At 35.8% G+C, this 20,820-nt stretch overlaps 1 protein-coding gene across 4 annotated transcripts in view; it reads right to left on the bottom strand.

The window, feature by feature from the left end:
* Positions 1–20,820, bottom strand: part of FOXP2 (forkhead box P2) — a 532,992-nt gene that overhangs the window by 150,341 nt on the left and 361,831 nt on the right. The gene's annotated exons all lie outside the window — the stretch shown is intronic.

Here is a 20,820-nt window from a genome sequence, read left to right as displayed (position 1 = left end):
GAGACATTTTAAAGGTAGCAGTGCAAACTAATTTAAAAAAACTTTTTCAGAGACTATAAACTCATTGTTTTTCTCAACAACTGAGTTCAATGAACACTGATGATGAAATTTTTCAGCACATAAAACTAAAATAAATCATTGCCCTACTTTGTTATTCACTGTTTTAGAATACAAGGCAAATTTTTCATGATGGGAAAAATATCTTAGATCAATATTCTTCTATAATAATTAAGATTCAAAGCTGATAAAAGTACAATTTTGATTGGAATCAATGATCTGGTTTTTAAGAGAGTTTCTAGTATCCATGACAACAGTTGCTTTGACAAGATGTGCATATGGCATTACACTGCCAGCTGGTGTGAACAATGTTTGAACTACTGCATTGAGATGCTGAGCAAACAGAAAAAGTTGCCACGTCTTAACCCTCAGGGAAGGCAGTCATCCCCTGATCAATTATGAAAAGACAGAGAGAGGGCTGCTACAGTCTGGCTCCAAGCAAGTTTTCTGAGAAGGCAGGCAGACATAGAAACCAAAGTAAACAAACTGAATGCCCTAGCACATCTCCTAACAACATTGATTTGTCTTCCCATAGCAGGATCTGGCATAGTTTGTCAAGCACACTTTTTACATTTGGAGACACACTCATTTACAACAATCTTCCTTTTGTTTTTAATAAATTTCAAGTAATTACAAGTCAGCCTAAATGTTTCTAAGGATGGCACATTCCAGTGAACTCAGGCAATTTTATTATAAAGTTCAATTGGAAAAAAAGACCAAAGAAAAAATTCCATAAATATTTTATGATCACAAAATTCAGTTTAAAAAATTTCACTTGATATCCTAAATAATATAGCTTTCTTTTTTTTTAATGGCAACTCATAAAATAATGACAAATGATATTTTTCAAATGGAAATTACTATAGTGTGAGTTAAGCTGTGTCTATGCGAAATTCTCAAAATCAAAAAACTCAGCTATTTTCCCCTTTAATTCCAAAAGCCACACAAAGTTTGCCTAATTTTTTTTTCATAGAAATTTTTCCCTTTGAATTCATTAGTTTATTTTGTATATATATATGTACACACACACACACACATCCTTATATAGTTTATATTTAACTCTGTAGTTGTTTATTATTCTTAAAGACTTCTAATGAACATAGTTTACAATCCTGGAATCATGAATGATGAGGACTAAAAGCAAGCTTAGAAATCATCCAATCTGACCCCCTCATTTTAGCAAATGAGAAAAATGAGGCCTAGAGTAATCAAGCGCTTTGTTTAGGGTCTCCTGGCTTGCAGACCAGAGTGCATTCCAGTGTGCCATACTGTCTCTGTAAAGGTACCATTAGAGGGCAATGAGTAAAACTCTGGTAAAGGAGAACAATTAGTAAAGTAAAGGAGAGCTCTGGCACCATAATAAATTATTTTTTACCTGTAAAGAGGGCATATATATTTATCAGAACTTAAAAGGGAAACTACAATATAATCTTTTTACAATTTGAATTTGTGTTTGAATAGAACTATATCACAGAATATATACTGCTTTTAGGGCTACTAAGTGTTCCCACCATCCTTGACTTTGATTTCATTACACACTCTACCAATACCTGATGGAGCTCTAAACTCTTGTAAAATTCTGATCATTTGACCAGTTTTTACTAGAAAAATTACTGAAGAATTCTAAAACTGGACTAAACTTTAAAAATTGTTTAGCCTAGCTTTCACATTTTGTAGTCAGGTAACTGAAAAACCAATATTACAATAACTTGACTAAAGTCACAAAGCAGTAGCAAAGTCTGGTCAAAAGCTACGGCTCTTGTCTCCCAAACCTAGAACCCTATCTCCTTCACTACCTTGCGTTGTATTCATTCAACTCAACCCAAACATTAACCCAGTGGAATATGTAACACCTGGTGCCTGTAGAAAGACATTAGAAAACAAGATATATTTAGAACTGCAGCTCATGAAAATATCACTAGAAAAAATGTATACCATTTTTAAAGGAGTTATAATAATAATGGAATACCACAAGATAGCTGGCTAAAACATGCTACTACTTTCAAAGTACCTTGGTTTTCATATGCATTTACAGTTATCTTTAAAATAGTAAAAAATCACCTTTCAATATAAACTCTTATGAAAAAGAACTACTTGCCTATATCAACATTCTTTTAGTAGCAGTAGAGATTGCTATAGTAAACATAAAAGATGGGAGGACAAAAAACAATTCCAAGAGATCAGGAATGATTTAAAACTCATAAGCAGAAATCTTTGGCAGTTTGCATTCTAACTGCAGGCATCACATGACACTTTTATTTCCAGTATTCTGGACAACATTTTAGGACTGAATTTCAATAAACAAATGCTCAGAGGCATTTAGTTCATCTTTCCAATTTATTATTGTAGCTCCTCAAATGATGAAGGATTATGAGATAAAATACTGCCATCAATATAAGGTGTTAGGGGTCAAATTATATAAAATATTAATTTGAAAACTGCTTGTCCACTTCAACTGGTAAATAGAAAAGGGCTATTCATAAAGTACTATTAGCCATTTAGGTATTTATATAATCACCGTCGGCAACAACAAAAAAAAGAACAACTAATTTAGAAAAAAGGCAAAAGATGTTTGCAAAATTTCCTTCAATAATGACTGAGTCTGATGCAAATGAATAACAAGAAAGGTTTCTAAGACAGCCAAGCCATATCTAGTTTTCAAAAACATATTTGTTGTGAATTAAGGGCGCACTTCACTTAATGAAGTTATTTAACTTCAGTAAAGCTAAAGAAAACTAAGATAGGACACTTTAAAAATTAGAATCAGATTAAATTAAAATATTTTGAAAAGATGAATACAAATCTTTATAATAAAGGTATACTTTTTGTTAGGCTGCAGGGGTGTGGGAAAGTACATGTTTTCCAGAATTCAGTGCCTTTTGCTATAAAATATTTATTGCAAATATCATTCCTAATAGTTGCTGTGTAATTTCAAACAAACAAAAATTTTGTTAAGCAAAGTTGAAGCATGTCACCCTTGTAAAGTAGTAATAACTTTATGTCAGTTAGGAGCCTCTTAGACAAAGGGTAATTGTAATGAGTGGGTCGTTATGAGAATTAAGAGTGAAAAAACTTTGGAACCTGCCAGATCAATACTTTTTTTTCTTCTTGAAGAACACTGAAAACTCTCACCAGAAGTAAAATTGTTTGAGAATAGCTTAGAAACAACCAGTGAAACCAAAAATGTTAAGTACTCTCAGGTTTATAAATAACTTCTTTTTTTTTCAAAGTAAATATATGTACATTTTGGAAAAAAACAGACATCACTCATATCTCTCCCCATAAAAATAGGAATGCTTAACCTATCAGCCTGTTGCATTTGAGACATTAAAATGAAAAATGACATCTACGCCCATTAATATCTTCAATGTATAAACAGCACAGCGTGACACATTCTTGAGAGCTGAAGGCTACAAAACCTCTCTGAAACATAAATAACAAAGCACTCAGAAGCATATTTGATGTTGATACTCATCTCTGAGAAAAACACTGCTGCCTAGGCTTCTTACGAAAATAGATGCAGCCCAAATGGATCTCCTGTAATTGGTTTCAGATAGCGAGGTCAGAAGAAATATGATACAAGAAATGATTATGTGGAACAGGCGAAACAAGAATGTTTACACAGGCACTCCCTACTTAAACTGACAAGGGGTGTATACTTTGCAGATAACCAGAACCAAAAAAATTTTGCCAGCAGGATACCCAGAATTTTGCTCCTCAAACTCACATATTTTAACCTTTAACATATGACATCTTTAAAATGTTACTTTGAATACTGAGCAAAAAGTAAGTTTTCAAACAGAATTTCATTTTTAAATTATTTTCACAAGTGTAGTTGATAATAAGTATATTCAGAACCTTCCACAAAGGATACAAGTTCCTATTCTGTTTGGTCTTCCTCCCATTATGTTCCCACTAAAGAGAATATACTCATAAATGTAATCTGAAGTCTCATAATGCTATTTAATAGAAGAAAATTAATCATCTAATTGTCATAACCTATTTTCGAACAGCAATCTATCAGAGTGAAATTATGCATCTGTAGTGACTGACCTTTCATTTTATCATGTCTGATACATAATTACACTAAGTTTGTTGGGAAAAAAAAAGCTAATTACTAGAAAATATTTTTTTAAATAATTTTTATTTTCGTGTTATGGTATATTTTACATAAAGTTAAAGAATAAATGTGTGGATACGTTGTGTTTATATTGCGGACCACTATGGAGGCCAAACTGAGAAGCTACAACCGTTTATTTTATGGTACTATAATAAGGGTGAGTAATTAATAAAGCATCCTATTTACCAATCAAATGTCAGGCTATATTGGCTAAGCATTCATGATGTAGATCCAAAGGAGAGAAAATCAAGGTATTGAATATGTTATGGAATGGATCCGCAAGTCATCCTCCGAAGCTCTAACAAAGTCCTCAGGGTTCAGGTCCAAACCCAATACTCAGTATATTCCACTATGGCTCCAAACTCCCAGATGAGCTGAGGCAACCTTGCATAAAATAAACCTGTGAGTTAATGGTAACTAATGGCTAAGACAGGTTTTGTTTTTTCAGGTCTCGAATCATACACTCAGTTTAATGGAATGAACACATTCTCCTCCTCTGAGCTGGCATTCCACAGGCTGCACTAAACAATACCAAGTAGTGTGGTATTCATATCTCTATTTCCTTCATTATTCTGCTGCTAATGATAATGAATTGCTAATGAAACACATAAGAAACACTAACATAATCTACAGCAATACTAAATGTAACTCTTGTTCACATATTAAGGAATTCTGTCCACCTTAAAAATTCTGAAATATGAAAGGTAGAGATGAATTGGAACTAATTTTATTAAAATTAACAGTTTCACAGCATTTCTTTTTCATGGTACATGTTCCAGGAACTACAATAGCTTATGTGTGTTCTCTCAGTTATTTCTCTTTCTGCTATAAAATAGTTTATTATTTTTTTCCAAACATACTTTGGATTTACTTTGTGTTTCTCATATACCATCACTTTTTTTTTTTCTCATTATGAGGACAATATCATCTTTTGCCTGGATATGGATTGAACACTCATTACTGCTATATTGTTAAAATTTCAAATTGCATATTAGAGATTAACTGAAAATACATGCTGCTAAATTATAGTATAATACCTGAAAGTAAACTATTATTTGAATCCTATATTCTGGATTTTCTTTACAATTTAAAAGTAAGATTGCAAAAGAGATATAGCGTTTAGGAAAATATTTGTAAGAATAAAATACATCAAACATTACTTGTCATTCAAAATTTTTTTTGCAAGTTTGTCCCATGTACCAAGCAAAGAACTAATAAGCATTGCATGCTTGCAGAGGTAGGGGGTGATGTGACATTGTTTTTACCATCAAAGAGTTTACTGTCTAATAAGAAACATGTAGTGTAATGTCAAAAGGCCATAAAAATGTTTTTAAAACATTTCAGGAGTTCGTAAGTAGAAGAAATTATTTTCAGTTGGGGAAATCAGATAAAACTTTTATGGGGATATAATATTTGGGCTGAACTCACATGAGAAATAGTTCATCTTTTGGAGATGACAGAAGGTGACCATGTTAAATAGAAGCAAAGAACATGTGGGGTCATACACAGTAAAAAGAAAATAATTGATCTTGGATAGAACAAGTGCTTAATTTAGGAGTGTTACCTCATGGGAAGGTTGGCTGGAGCTAATTAATGAGTATAACTAAAGAACAAATGGCAAAGAGACTTGACATTATTTAGCAGGTAAGGGCAAATGTTGCTGAATCTGGAAATGATGGGATGCACCTGGCCCAGGTCAATACTGAAGTCATGTTATTAAGGGCAGATGAGAAGTGATGAAGAGAGTGAGGAAAGATACGAGGTAGAAAGACCACTTAAAACGTATGTGCAACTGTCCAAATAAGAGATAATAAGAATAATAAACACTTTAGTTGAAAACAAGAACCACAAGAGGAATGGTCAAAGTAGAATTGGCAGGATTTAGTAACTGGGTTTAGGGTAAAAGCTAGGAAGGGGGTAAATGATGACTTCAAATGTTTAAGTCAAGGGTCAAGTATAGTTGTGTCACTATTGGAAAAGCGGAAATGAGAATATGAAACACAGGCTTTGGAAAGAAGATGATGCTGTTTACCTGCTGGCAGGATAACCAAGCAAAGGTTTCCTTAGTAGTTACGGGTAATGCTGAGCTCTATGTTGAGAGCGTTCAGGCTGACAACAGATTCCCAGAAAAGAGAGAGATGGTAGTTAAGACAAAGTTAAGACAAAGAGAGATAATTAGGTTGCTGGTAAAGAGAATGAAGAGAGAGGAAGAGTCAGGTCCCAAACTTGGGGAACATCTACGTACATTTTGTTTAGAGAAGATGAGAAAATAGTGAAAAAGGAAGGCAATGAATGGTAAGGAGAGCACAGTAATAGAAGTCAAGAAGTCTTCTGGAAAATGTTGAACACGGAATTGCCATATGACCCAATAATTCCACAACCAGGTATATACCCAAAAGAAATGAAAATATATGTCCACACAAACAGTTGTGCATAACAGCTTTATTTGTAAGAGCCAAAAGATAGGAAAAACCCAAATGTCCATCAACTGATGAATGAATAAACCAAATGTAGTCTATCCAAATAGTGGAATGATATTCAACCATAAAAGGCTTCTACAACACGGATGAACCTTGAAAACATTATGCTAAGTGAAGGAAGTCACAAAGACTACATATTGCAGGATTCATTTATATGAAATGCCCAGATTCGGCAAGTCCATAGAGACAAAAAGTAAATTAGTGGTTGCCAGGGGCTGGAGGGAGAGGAGAATGGGGAGTGACTGCTAATGAGAATGGGGTTTCTTTTTACGGTGGTGGAAATATTCTGAATTTAGACAGTGGTGATGGTTGTGCAACTTTGTGAATATACCAAAAGCCACTGACTTGTCACTTTAAAAGGGTAAATTATAGCATGTAAATTATATTTCATCAAAGCTGTTATATATTTAAATAAAAGAACTGTGATGTCAACTCAAGGAAGTTGAGTTGATATATCTCAAGGAAGCTGAAAAAAAAATAAAAGAGGAAAGAACAAAAAGAAAAGAATTGTGAAGGTAGAAGATGAACGAGTTCTCAAACACCGAAACCTCAAAGAGACTAAGGAGTAATGAAAGTTCTTTTTGAACTTGTTGATAGTTTGCATGTGACCTACTGGATATCAGATCCCGTACAGCATTAAAGCAGAAAGTTAGACTGCAGTGAGTTATTGGGGAATCAATGGGGGAAAATCCTGGCCATGAGTGCAAACAATTCTTTTACAGATAAGTTCTGTAAAGACCAAAATAAAAGAGAACTATAGTCTGAGAGGTTTTGTTTGTTTGTTGTCTGTTTCAAATAAAGAAAACATGATAATGAGCTGGTCGGGAGAAAGAGAAGCTATAACAAAGATAAGAGAAATGAGAAAGTCACTAGAGGATTAAGCAGAGTTCCCTGTGCTATACAGTATGTTCCCATCAGTTGTCTATTTTATACAGTATCAACAGTGTATATGTGTCAATACCAATCTCCCAATTCCTCCCACCCCATCCCCTTTCCCCCTTGGTATCCATACATTTGTTCTCTACGTCTGTGTCCCTATTTCTGCTTTGCAAATAAGGTCATCTATACCATTTTTCTAGATTCCACATATATGCGTTAATATATGATATTCGTTTTTCTCTTTCTGACTTACTTCACTCTTTGTAACACTCTCTAGGTCCATCCACGTCTCTACAAATGACCCAATTTCGTTCCTTTTTGTGGCTGAGTAATATTCCATTGTATATATGTACCACATCTTTATCCATTCCTATGTTGATGGACATTTAGGTTGCTTCCATGTCCTGGCTATTGTAACTAGTGCTGCATTGAACATTGGGGTGCATGTGTCTTTTTGAATTATGGTTTTCTCTGGGTATACGCCCAGTAGTGGGACTGCTGGGTCATATGGTAGTTCTATTTTTAGTTCTTTAAGGAACCTCCATACTGTTCTTCATAGTGGCTGTATCAATTTACATTCCCACCAACAGTGCAAGAGGGGTCCCTTTTCTCCGCACCCTCTCCAGCATTTATTGTTTGCAGATTTTTTGATGATGGTCATTCTGACCGGTGTGAGGTGATACCCCATGTGGTTTTGATTTGCATTTCTCTAATGATTAGTGATGTTGAGCATCTTTTCATGAGTTTGTTGGCCATCTGTATGTCTTCTTTGGAGAAACGTCTATTTAGATCTTACACCCATTTTTTGATTGGGTTGTTTGTGGTTTTGATATTGAGCTGCATGAGCTGCTTGTATATTTTGGAGATTAATCCTTTGTCAGTTGCTTCATTTGCAAATATTTTCTCCCATTCTGAGGGTCCTCTCTTCATCTTGTTTATGGTTTCCTTTGTTCTGCAAAAGCTTTTAAGTTTAATTAGGTCCCATTTGTTTATTTTTGTTTTTATTTTCATTACTCTAGGAGGTGGGTCAAAAAAGATCTTGCTGCAATTTATGTCAAAGAGTGTTCTGCCTATGTCTTCCTCTAAGAGTTTTATAGTGTTAGGCCTTACATTTAGGTCTTTAATCCATTTTGGGTTTATTTTTGTGTATGGTGTTAGGGAATGTTCTAAATGGGAGGGAAATCCAAAAGGTAGGGGATATATGTACATGTATGGCTGATTCATTTTGCTGTGCAGTAGAAACTAACACAACATTGTCAAGCAACTCTACTCCAATAAAAATTAATTTAAAAAACAAAAGAAAAATTCTAGATATGGATAGTGGTGATGGTTACATAACAATGTGACTATACTTACTGCCACTGAACTGTACACTTAAAAATGATTAAAATGCTAAGTTTTATGTATATTTTATGCCCTCAAAATCCCCAACTCCCAGGATGCCGATGTCCTCCATGTACCCCTGCCTAATAAAGTAACTTGTGCAAAACTTTACACTCAGCCAATGTTAGCTAAATGGAATTTAATGACTTGTTTGTACTAAAAGCCTAACGGCATGATTTCTGAAAGCTTACACTTACTTGGGCAATTCCCGCAGTAAACGCATTAAAGCCAAAAAAAAAAAAAGAAAAAAAAGGAAAGTCACTTGAGGAGACAGAGGCTCAATCAAGAAGCAGGCGCAGGTGGCAGGTGATAGTCTTGTGGGGGGAAGAAATGCATCATGCCATGAGACAGGCTGAAGAAAAGAAAGGGATGAGAGGTAATTTCTCTGCAGAGGCAGGAAGAGGAAAGAGTTCACACTGGACAGTCTCAATGAACTCAGAAGATACGGAAGTGAAGTTATCTACTGAGAAGGAGAGAGAGATTGGAACTGCCGGAGACACAAAAGTCAGGAAGCTTTTCTACCATTATTCTGAGAAATATAGCCTGTAGAGTAAAACTGGATATTTAAGATGTTAGGGTATATGCCTCCACACACACTGATCACATGTCGATACATGGATGTCTTCTGGAATGGTGCCTCCAGAAGTGAATGAAGAACTGTCTACTTTTCCATTGCTCTAATTTAGTATCATCACTACTCAATCAGAATCTGTTTAAACACTTTACCTGGCCAAAGGCCCTGGCACCTCCAATTATATCAAGTAGAAGAGAACAAGTCACTTACAATATATGTAACGTTATTGTGCATCCTAACTGTTATCTTCAGTTTTTGAAAGACAGCAAAATAAAAAAATCCATCTGTAATGCTGCTACCATTGGCCTGACCTTTCAAAAGCTTCCATCTGCAATTAGGAAAGAAAGTACGATGTAATGGTATTGACTAGATTTCAGAAGAGATCTTTTTGCCTTTTACTCACTGATGAACTTGGACTACTTAACATCACACCGAGCCTTAATTGTCTTGTCTACTAAATGCAGTTAATAATATTTCCCTTTGCCTATAGGTGATTTTTCAAATCAGAGAAGATAATGTATTTGAAAATATTTTAAAGTCTAAAGTATAATGCAGTATTATTTCAAGTCAAGACTTTTGAAATTATATAATTCCTCCAGTGGATATCAGTTCTTCCATGTATCAACAGAAGTACTGGTCAGTTGAGACTGACTCCTGCTTTTTAGCTTTATAGTGACCTTGCTAAATAGATATGTGCATTTGAAATAATGGGCCTGTCATACTATAATTCCTGAAACTTTAGCTCAGTATTTATTCACTTCTCTGCAATCCATTCAAGCAGAAAAATGTCCCATTGGATAGGAAGAATATCTTACCAGCTTCATGTCCTATTATATTTTACAAAGTTGTCTCTGAGGCTGAGTGAAAGGGTTTATAACTTTATGAATGTACTGTTGAGCTACACCCTCACCTCCTCCAGGTCCAAATCACCACATCTGCATGAGTATACACATACACTATGCGCCCTGTGCTACCCATCACCTGTCCTTAAGGATCTTTTGGTATAGTAGGAAAGATAAAACTATATTCAATATAACCACAGTGCAAAGCAGAAATGTGCTGCTTGCCATTAAAAGCAAGTACAAAAAGTGGCTATGTGGGCTCAGCCAAAACAAAAAAGAAGAAAGGGAGAACAAATGCTTCTTAAGTACTCATTACATGCCAGCTATAATTCCAAGTCCTAGCTCACGCTATCTCACTTCCTTCTCCAACACCCTGCTTTATTGTAGATGTGTAAACTGAAGCTCACTCCAAGTAGTTAGGTTATATGTCCAAGCTATTTCACATATCCTTGAAATGGCATAAGAGATTTGAACAACTATCTGGCTGACTTTGAAGCTCTTGCCCTTTCCCCGAAGGGTGGTCAGGAAGAGTATCTCATTGAAGAGACTTTTATACAGTAAAGGACTTAGGTAAAAAACTGCTTGGGGCATAAAGAGAACAAAATAAATTCTGAGTCACTAGCAGCATCGTTAGTTATGCCAACTAGAACAACGCAAAGAATTCCAAGATACAATTCCAACTGTTTTTCTTGTTCCTTATTCTTCATGAGGAGAATTAGCCATATAAGATTATATGCTAAACGGAATTTACTAGCCTTAGAAGACAGTGTTTTTAAATTATTTTATTTATTTATTTTGGGCTGTGTTGGGTCTTCGTTGCTGCGCGTGGGCTTTCTCTAGTTGCGGGGAGCGGGGGCTACTCTTCGGTGCGGTGCGCGGGCTTCTCATTGTGGTAGCTTCTCTTGTTGCAGAGCACAGGCTCTAGGCACGCAGCCTTCAGTAGCTGCGGTGTGCGGGCTCAGTAGTTGTGGCTCGCGGGCTCTAGAGCACAGGCTCAGTAGTTGTGGCACACTGGCTTAGTTGCTCCGCGGCATGTGGGATCTTTCTGGACCAGGGCTTGAACCCTGGGTCCCCTGCATTTGCAGGCGGATTCTTAACCACTGCGCCAGCAGGGAAGCCCAGAAGACAGTGCCTTTGAAGTTATTAAGCACTTGATTCAGGATGTTGGTTAAAGAGAAGACAAAAACTTTTAATAATCATCTTCTATCACAACCAAACACAAAAGAAGCATGAAACAATAGGTACTATGTTCTCATGGATTCAGAAGTAGGATTGCCAGATAAAATAGAGGATGCCTGGTTAAATTTGAATTTATTTGTATTTTTACTTGCTAAATCTGGCAACCCTGGCTAGAAAAGTTAGTATTTCAGAAAATGTTGCCAAGATACCGGGATTTTTTATACCAAGTTTTTCATTGAAAGGTAAATACTATTTATCTCATCAGAGGAAATGTTTTTCAGTCCTAATAAGTAATGAAGTCATCTTAACTATATTTTACAGGTTAGCTAGGGGAGTGAGTTGAGGGCTTGGGCTGCTTTTCTGTGAGAAAGAATGCTCGTGTGACCACTAAGACATCGCAAAAGGATGAGGTGGACCCCCCAAAGGACAAGTAAGTGCACCGGTTTTCAAAACAGCCAGACCAAGCAAAGCAGAGGAAAAGTTTCTTTTATTAGAGTTCCTATTTTAGCTTCCTGCAATCAAGACACAGATAAGAAAAATGCAAAACTTTTGTTCTCTATTTACCCTGCCCATAGCAAGGATGAGGATCAGTAGCCAGGAAGCCTAAGGCAAAGATTCTGACCCTGCTTGGCACCAAGGGGAGGAGACGCTAACAGGAGAGCTGAAGGAAAGAGCCTTGAGGCGGGGAGCCTCTGTATACTAACCCAGAAGCTAACTAGGCCGGTGCCAGAGGAGGAAAGAGATGGTGACAGTAAAACCATTTGAGAAGAGAGAGGCCTTGATTAGTTCAGGTGCATACACAGTGGGTTCAGAACCTGTAAAGGAAAGCTCCTACAGCTAAAATTAGAGTGTTCTTAGAAACAAAATGACAGAGTCGCCAAAGAGGCCTCAGAAATTCCAAGTTCTAATCGCAGCCCCATTCCAAGTTGCTGTAGGACCTCATCCCTATCAATGAGAACTCTGAACAAATGTCTTCTTCCCAATAGCTTACAATTTACCAGTCTTGCAGGGCAATCTAAAGAATGAAACATAAAACTCACTGGATAGAGGAAATGCTAGTCATTGACAACCAATTGCTGACGAAGCATTGTGATTACTCAAAAAATACTGATCAAATGAATGGAAGAAGGAATATATTTATATTAAGAAAACAGTTGGAATCTTGTGGTTTTAGGCTATGTTATTCACAATGCGAATTATGAAACACATATATGCCTGTGTAATACACTATGAAGCTAATTCACAAAGATAGATTTTAGAGATCTTCGGCAAATTCACCTTAAGAGGAACCCATTTTGTGAGGGTATTTCCATTTTGTGTTTCAGCTATTACCACGTTTAGGTTAGATTCTCCTCAGCAGTGGAATTGTAGTCATTCACGTTATAATGTGCACACAAGTGTTCTTTAGAATAAAATAAAATGTAAACTAATGGTGATAACAGTCATCACCTTAACACATCAATAATTATACATCTATGTATTTTTATGAAGTCTTCTGGGCTTTTGTCCTAAAATTCTTCTCAAGCTCCCTGAGTTTTTAAAATTTAACTCTATCAAAGAAGGTACAGTATATCTCTGATTTAAAAGTCATTTCTTATAGTTACTTGTCTGTAATAATGACTCATAAAAACATACGTATAAATTAAAAATGTATAAATATCCACATAGGAAATAGCACCCCTTGGTAAAAATCAACAGTTCAAGAACCAGAAGGTAGGAGGGCCCAGAAAGGTTTCCTGCTTGTAGGAAATGATAAGAAATAAAGTTCCTAAAGGTGACTATCCCTCTACTGTTTTCCTTTCACTCTCTAGCTTAGTTCCACTGCAATGAGACTTAAGACTAGGAAGGCTGGGAGAAAAAATTGTTTCTCCAACAAACTCTGGTCAGTTGCCCACTTGTTGAAGATATACGTAAAATCCAAGCCCAAGGAACAAGTCTCTGCACCTTGCTTTAGCAAAAGCAGCATTTCTATTCAAAAACCTAACTCCTCTGACAATCTTACTTGTTGGGTGAACACATTCAGTTACCCTTAATATCTAGTACTCTAAGCTTCTTAATGGATGGAAATGTTTCTAAACAATTTTTATGTTTCCAAGAATGCACATTAGAGTAGCATGCACCTAATCACTCAAAAGACATTTACTTGAAAATCTTGTTTCTTTAGGCTTTTCTAAGCTTGTAAAACACATGAAGAGCTTAGCTGGCTCCAGATATTCGAGCTGTACCTTGTAGGCTAAGGGAAGAAACCTAGCGTTCCCTCCAGGGAGAGCCACACTGCCTTGCACGTGGTGAGTCCCCTTCAGTCCTTCACGTGTGACTCTGGACGCCTGACTTGTGATCTACAGCACTGAAATTAGCATAAATAAGACTTCTTTTCCTTTGTCTCGTTATGTTAAAATGTTTTATCCATGACTTTTCCAACATTATCTCTTTCATTTTTGTAAAAGTCAAAATCTAAAAGAAAAATTACTGTTGATTATCATAAAAACTTTATTTCACCTTCTTCAGTTAGAGTCTTTCAATTATTTTAGGGAGCTTGTTTAGGTAGAAAAGGAAATTATTCTCTAATCTGCCTTTTAATCATATGTCTAGAAAAAGAATCTACACACATGGGTATTTTCATCATTCAGTTTAAGAATTTGCTAACATAACGCAAGTATTTTTCATGCTCTTCTAGACTCAGTTACTTATAAAATTAGAACTCTATTGAAACCTTTCTAATATTTACTAACACCCATGTACACATAAAGAAATACTCTATGTGAAAGGATAATTTACTTAGGCAAAGACGATACAGCTGTTGGGAATTTTAAAAAAATTCAAATCCGGCAAAGCACACCATTACTCCCAATTCTTAGAAAGCTTATTTTCATTTAATGTAATTCTCCTCTGATTGATATTTACACTTTTCCAATTTTTGCAATTTTAACTAACACTGCAATGAACTTCCTTATAATTCAGCCTCGCAATTATCTCTCAAAAGTTTAATTTTGGGGTCAAATCACACTCAGATAATAAATTTTGACACACATTATCATGCTTCCCCAGAATGGCAGTACCCATTTGCAATCCCACCACAGTGTATGAGAGTGTCCATCCATCAGACTCAACAATACCGTGCATTATCACTCCTTTGTAGTCTTTTTAAACTAACAGGCAAAAATACTTCATTTTAATTTGCTTTCCTTCCCTTATTAGAAATTGGTGTTTCAAAAAACATATACAACATCTAAATAAATGTAGATTTTTTTGGTAGTCTCACTTAAAATTAGTGAATTGGATGGGCCGCTGTATCAGATATTTCACTCATTCAACTAATATTTATTTAGTCTTTACTCTGTCAGATACTAGAGATAAAAATACGGACAGGACAAGCCTGTCCTCTCAGAGTTTGCCATTTAATCACTGACAAGTACACAATTACCTGATAGTGTTGCTTTTAGTCTTTTTGTTATTTCATTATGTTACACACTATATGACATAGATCACTAAACGTCATTGGTCATGCTCTGCCTTTAAAATGAATTATCCACAATATGGTACCTGAAAATAGTGTGAGGAAGAACTCTTCATTAAAAAACATAAAAATCCCACATGACGTGAACTCCATGTGGTTGGTAATTAAGAAGGAAGACTGTATTTTGAAATATGAAAAAGTAATGTCACTGCATTCCAGTAGCAAGTTTTCTATAAGGTAAGAGAAAAACCTTTTAAAAAGCAAATAAACCACAGGATTGATAAGGACTTAGTTACCTTATCCTGTGACAGAGCATGTGCTAAAATTTCTTTCAAAAGCAGCTAACGTTTTTTCATATATTAAGCTTCTGCCCAAAGGAGTAAGCTGTTTAACCATACATTTTTAAGAAAAACACTTTCCAATTTAATGTTTCTCCTCTTTAAATTAATCATTTTGGCTTGTTATCAGAAAGGAAGCATATGAAAGAATGCTTATAGAAAGATGGATAGTTAAAACTGGAAATTAAAACTTTATTTCTGAGGGTCACACTGGGAAGATACTTTGCAATCTTGGAGAAATCCCAATTGGCCTTTGCTCAAAATGGCACTCTTCTCCCAATGTCTCAAAAGATATTAAACCTTTCATAGAAGGGGGATTTTGTTGCCCCCCGCAAAGGTTTCTTATGATTGCAGAATGATCTATTTAAGAACTGCACACTTTCTCATGGAGGACACATTTTGGCACTCTCTTGTAATTATCTTCATTTACATACTGGCACCTAACAGACCACCCACCAGAGTGGAACAATAAGCTGCTCTTGCTCTGATCATCTTTACGTTGAAGTTAAGCCATTAACTGAATCCTGAGACATGCTATTGTGAAGTCCCCTGGCATTTCTACTGCTATCACTCGTCTGTTGTTACAGAAGAATGTTCACTGCCAGAATCCTCTGGCAGAAACTCAATTTCTGAGTCCAATACTAATTCATTACAAAGTCTGCAACAGCTGAGACACTAGTATACACAAATGAGGCATTCTGAAATTTGAGGACAAATCCAAAATACACACTCAGGACCTTCCTGTGACTCCATGGCCATGGATACAGCTGTAAAAAAAGGAGACCCTGTCAACATCTCACCCTGCCAACATAAAATTAGACCCTCGCTACTTGAGCCTCTATGGTATTGGTACCTCCTAGCTCTTTTTATTATGCACTGTTTTTTGTTTTTTGTTTTTTTTTATGCACTGTTTTTAAAGGCCTCAGCTATGTCATATTTCATGTGCCTTGGAAACACGGAGACGAGACATGTAATGTATGGGGATAACGTAAAGAACACCTTGAGCACACCTATCCACAGGGCAGTCACCATTCTGTGAAATAAAAAGGTGCCCCAAAGATGAGTTAGGTGATAACCACCAGGGAAAAGCCATGAGTAGAGCAGAAGCATAGTACAATGTAGGAAGGGTGACAGTGATTTAAAAAAGTGACAAAGAACAGTAGAACATTTTAAATTTCTTTTATTTCTATGGCTACTTACTTTAAGAATGATATCAAGTTACTAACAAAGTGATGAAGTCCACCAAAATTTTCAATTCCTTACAACTTAATAGAATCTTTGGGTCAAAATGCCACTACTGTCATATGCAACTCTTAGAAAACTGTCTTTATTACATTGTGGTATCTGTATAATATCTCATTGTCAAGTGCTATTTCCACTAAGTTAGTCAATGAACTAAAATTTTCAAACAATGAAAATTTTTTATATACCAGGAAAATAAGAACATATTTAAATATCAAAAATTTAACTGAATATTAGTGAATACAGATACTTTACAAATAGTATGTGAAATATTAACCCTTTGCTTAAACAATGAAATGAATATATTTCAAAATATATATTCAAACTTATTTTGTAATTCTATATACACTGGTATGAACAGGGAAAAACAACATGTACAGACATAGAAATATAATAGAGGTTCTTTCTATGAGTTACCTGTAAATGTTTTAAAAATCAAGTTAAAATATATACTCAGTATAAATAAAATATACACTCAGGGGTGGCCACAATGTCACAAATATTTTTGCATATCATAAATAAATCCTAGCAATTTTAGCCTCTATTTTGCTTTAAAATAGGCAAGAGTTTGCCATTTGCTATATGCCCTTTGTTCATAATCTCTAAGAAAGGATAATTTAACACTGAATATTCCCAATGAACATTTAAACAAGAACACTCTAGTATGCCAGATTCTAAAAATTAGGACTTTTTAGCTGAAATTTACCTCTAAGAGGAAATGGTTTACTCTGCAGATTTATGTTTAAATACGACTTCAGAAAGAATGTGAAAAATACCGAAAAACCAATTTCAAGGACTCCTCTATCCAAAAACTTTGTTATGAAAACTGCAAAGCATGCTAAATTCTCATTTCAATTCACTTAGGACATCTATCCTGATGGTTCCCTACCCAGATAGTCATCACAATCACACAAGAGACTATGTTATAAAGAGAAAGTCTTGCACTTGCAAAGATTCTGATTTAATTAGGTTTGAGAAGGGATCTAAGAACGTCAATTTTTTAAAAACACCCCAAGTGATTCTGATGATTAGCCAAGTCTGAGAACTATTGCTCTACTAGGTACCATTTTGATACTCTTAGTAACTATAGTCATGTTTATTACTATTATTATTATTCACTATAATGATATCACAAAGCATTATACAATGCATAGGGGGGCCAAGACATCGCCGGACCATTCCTCGGTTCCATTCCCACCACATTTTACTCATTACTGACACTACTATGGCAGAAATGAAACATTTTAAAGCTGGGGGAAAAAAGGCTTTGAAAATATTTTATTAAATTCCCTCACATGGTACTGTGGAAGTAGGCCTAGAGAGGTTAAGTAATTTTTCATGGTCACAGCTTTTTTTAACAGTATTAATTTGACTCCAAGAATTTCAATTTTTTCTTTTTATCTTTCTCACTATCATATCATTTTTAGAGGGGTGGGATAGGGAGGGTGGGAGGGAGACGCACGAGGGAGGAGATATGGGGATCATACGTATATGTATAGCTGATTCACTTTGTTATAAAGCAGAAACTAACACACCATTGTAAAGCAATTATACTCCAATAAAGATGTTAAAAAAAATTAAGACTTTTAAATAATTCATATTCCCATTTAATTCCCAGATTACCCTTCTTCGAGATCCTATTCTTTACGCATTCCACCCTCCGTAGAGAACCAAATCAAAAACCAGTGGGCAAGCCTTTGGCCTGGTCTCCTCATTCACACTTTGAGAAACTTCTCCCTGTGCTTCTAGGGGAATTGTTGTATGAAGCGACTTACATCTCACTCCCTTTACTGTCAGGTCCAGAGGGCCTCAGAGATCTGGAATCAGGCAAAAGGATCTAGAGACTCTATTATTATTATTTTAGTTACATTACGGTTAAATAAGCTTTTGAGGGTTGATATGGGATCATATACAACATTATTTCTATGAGAACAGGCATTCCTGTTTCTGAACAACAGGCTCAGAAACGGTTACGTGCAACAAAACTTATTAGTAAGTTGGGGACAGCCTGTTGGTATATCTTAGTTAATGAAAGCATTCATAAACATGCTTCTCTCATATCAAGGTCTGTGCCTTTCTGTTCACTTTGAAAAGGTCTTGCAATAACATAAATTGGAAAAACCTGTAAACAAGCACGAAGAACATGTTTTTTAATAAGTATAAAGCCAATGACCAATTATATTGAAAAGGAAGAGAATACCCAAATTATACTCAAAAAAATCAAACTCTTAAGTTATAACAATTTCCAGCTGATTAATTAGTAAAGCTATATAATATGGCTGAGCATTTAAGCCAGAATTTATTCTACCACTTTCCCATTTACGTTTTGTTGTTACTGTTGTTTTTAAAGTCTTTTCTTATAGGGACGAAGTATTTTATGCCGTATTACTGAAAATCAATTACAAGCATAATTATTTAAAAATACAACATATGCAAAGCAAATGATTATGCACAATGAAATTTTAGCAATTAAATGTAACCTCAGATTTATAGAAAAGGATATGTTGGTTTTCTTGAGAAAACTAATGTAAGCAAAAGTTAGTTGAAAAGACCACAGTGGAATATTCTTCTTTAAAGTTACTAACGAATTATGAATTTGATGTACCATTAGTAAGAACTAATGGTTTTTATTTTGTAGCATAACTGTCTAGCCATCAACCCCTGAAGTTTAACTTCTCCTCTATTGCATTCCAATACATGTCCTAAGGCAAGTTGTCTGATAAATTCTCCTCTGAAGATTTGGCTGGTCTTTGGTTCTCCACTGAATTTATTCCTTTTTTCCCCCAACATACGCATTGATGCAAAAGCTTTCTGTTGCAGGATTCTTTCTTTGATTCATATCTTTTTTCTCTGCACCAGCACACAACCAGTTTGTATCAAGAGACAGAGAGAAATGTCAGTATGTGTTTTTTAAAGTGCCCTTTATTCTACCTTTATATCCACTTGGTTCAAAAGATTACACATCTGTCTATGAAAAGTCTTAACTTGAGGAAAAGTTTGAAATTATAAAATCAACCTTGTAAGTTATGAATATGCAAAATGAGGCCTTTCACAGAGGCAAAATTTAAGTCTGAACTACATCTCTATTCCTATCTTCTTATCATCCTATTTTCATTTGCCATACACTTCCGGCCCATTTCCTCTGCTTCTCTTTACCAAGCCTTAAACACCAGATAATTGGCACAGCCATACAGAGATTACTTGGATGGAACAGACACTGGCCTTCAGGAATTTAGCTAAAACAGAATAACACATCAACGATGGAAGATGAAAACCATGTCTCAAACTGTGTTTCAAACTATGTAGTTTAATTACACTGAGCTGAAAATTTTGGTTCGTCTCATTCAGCAGGTCTCATCTGAAGACTTTCAACGTGAAAGTTTAAAATAGGACACAGCAACATGAATCTCACTTCTTGTAAGCCATGAAGGTGGTGTGGACAAAAAAGAACCGTGAGCTTCTCTCCCTCTGCTCATGTGTCAAACGTGTTTCCCAGTTCTCATCCACCTTCCTTTTTCTTATCACTCTACACATTGGCTGCTACTTGTCAGCCTTCTTTGCATGTCTTCTACCCCCTCTAAATCTTGAAGTATTTTAAGTGCCCAGACATGTCTGGATGTCATCTCTTCCCTTCTATGCCCATCTCTCTCTTCTCTCACTCATTAGGTGCTCTTATTCAGACTCATGATCTTTAATACCATCTACATGCTGACAATGCAGATTTATATCTCCAGCTCCCATGCCTCCCATGAACTCAGTGTACGTCCATTTTTCTTGATCGTGCCACTTGCCTCTCAAATAAACATATGGAATTTATCAATTCATCAACTGAACTGCCTCCAATGCAGTAACAAGCCTCCCCCCCAAAAAAAACCAAATGAACAAAACAAACAAAAAAGACAAATCAAAGCCAAATAAAGCAACCAAACAAAGAAAAAAAAAAAAAACGGTTGCTCTTTCTCAACTCATCAATTTGGACAAACCCTAAATGCTGCAGTCATTCCTGATTCCTCTTTATCTTTCACATCCCTTCACAGCAAGTCCAAATCTAATCAGTAAAATATTTGGAACGCATCCAGCATTTGTGAAACTTCAGATCACTTCCACTGCAACCAGCCTAGTCCAAGCTCCCATCATTTCCCCCCCCCCACCCCCCGCCCCCGGCAGGGTCCTGACATTCCTCCCCCACCCCCACCCCCCTGCCCTCGCCCCGCAACCTGATCCTCTATCTAGGCTGGGCGGCCCAGACCCCTGCGACCAGGGCTGCTT

Source organism: Eschrichtius robustus, chromosome 8 (assembly GCF_028021215.1).
Source record: "Eschrichtius robustus isolate mEscRob2 chromosome 8, mEscRob2.pri, whole genome shotgun sequence".
NCBI lineage: Eukaryota > Metazoa > Chordata > Mammalia > Artiodactyla > Eschrichtiidae > Eschrichtius > Eschrichtius robustus.
This window is presented reverse-complemented; position numbering and strand designations above follow the sequence as displayed.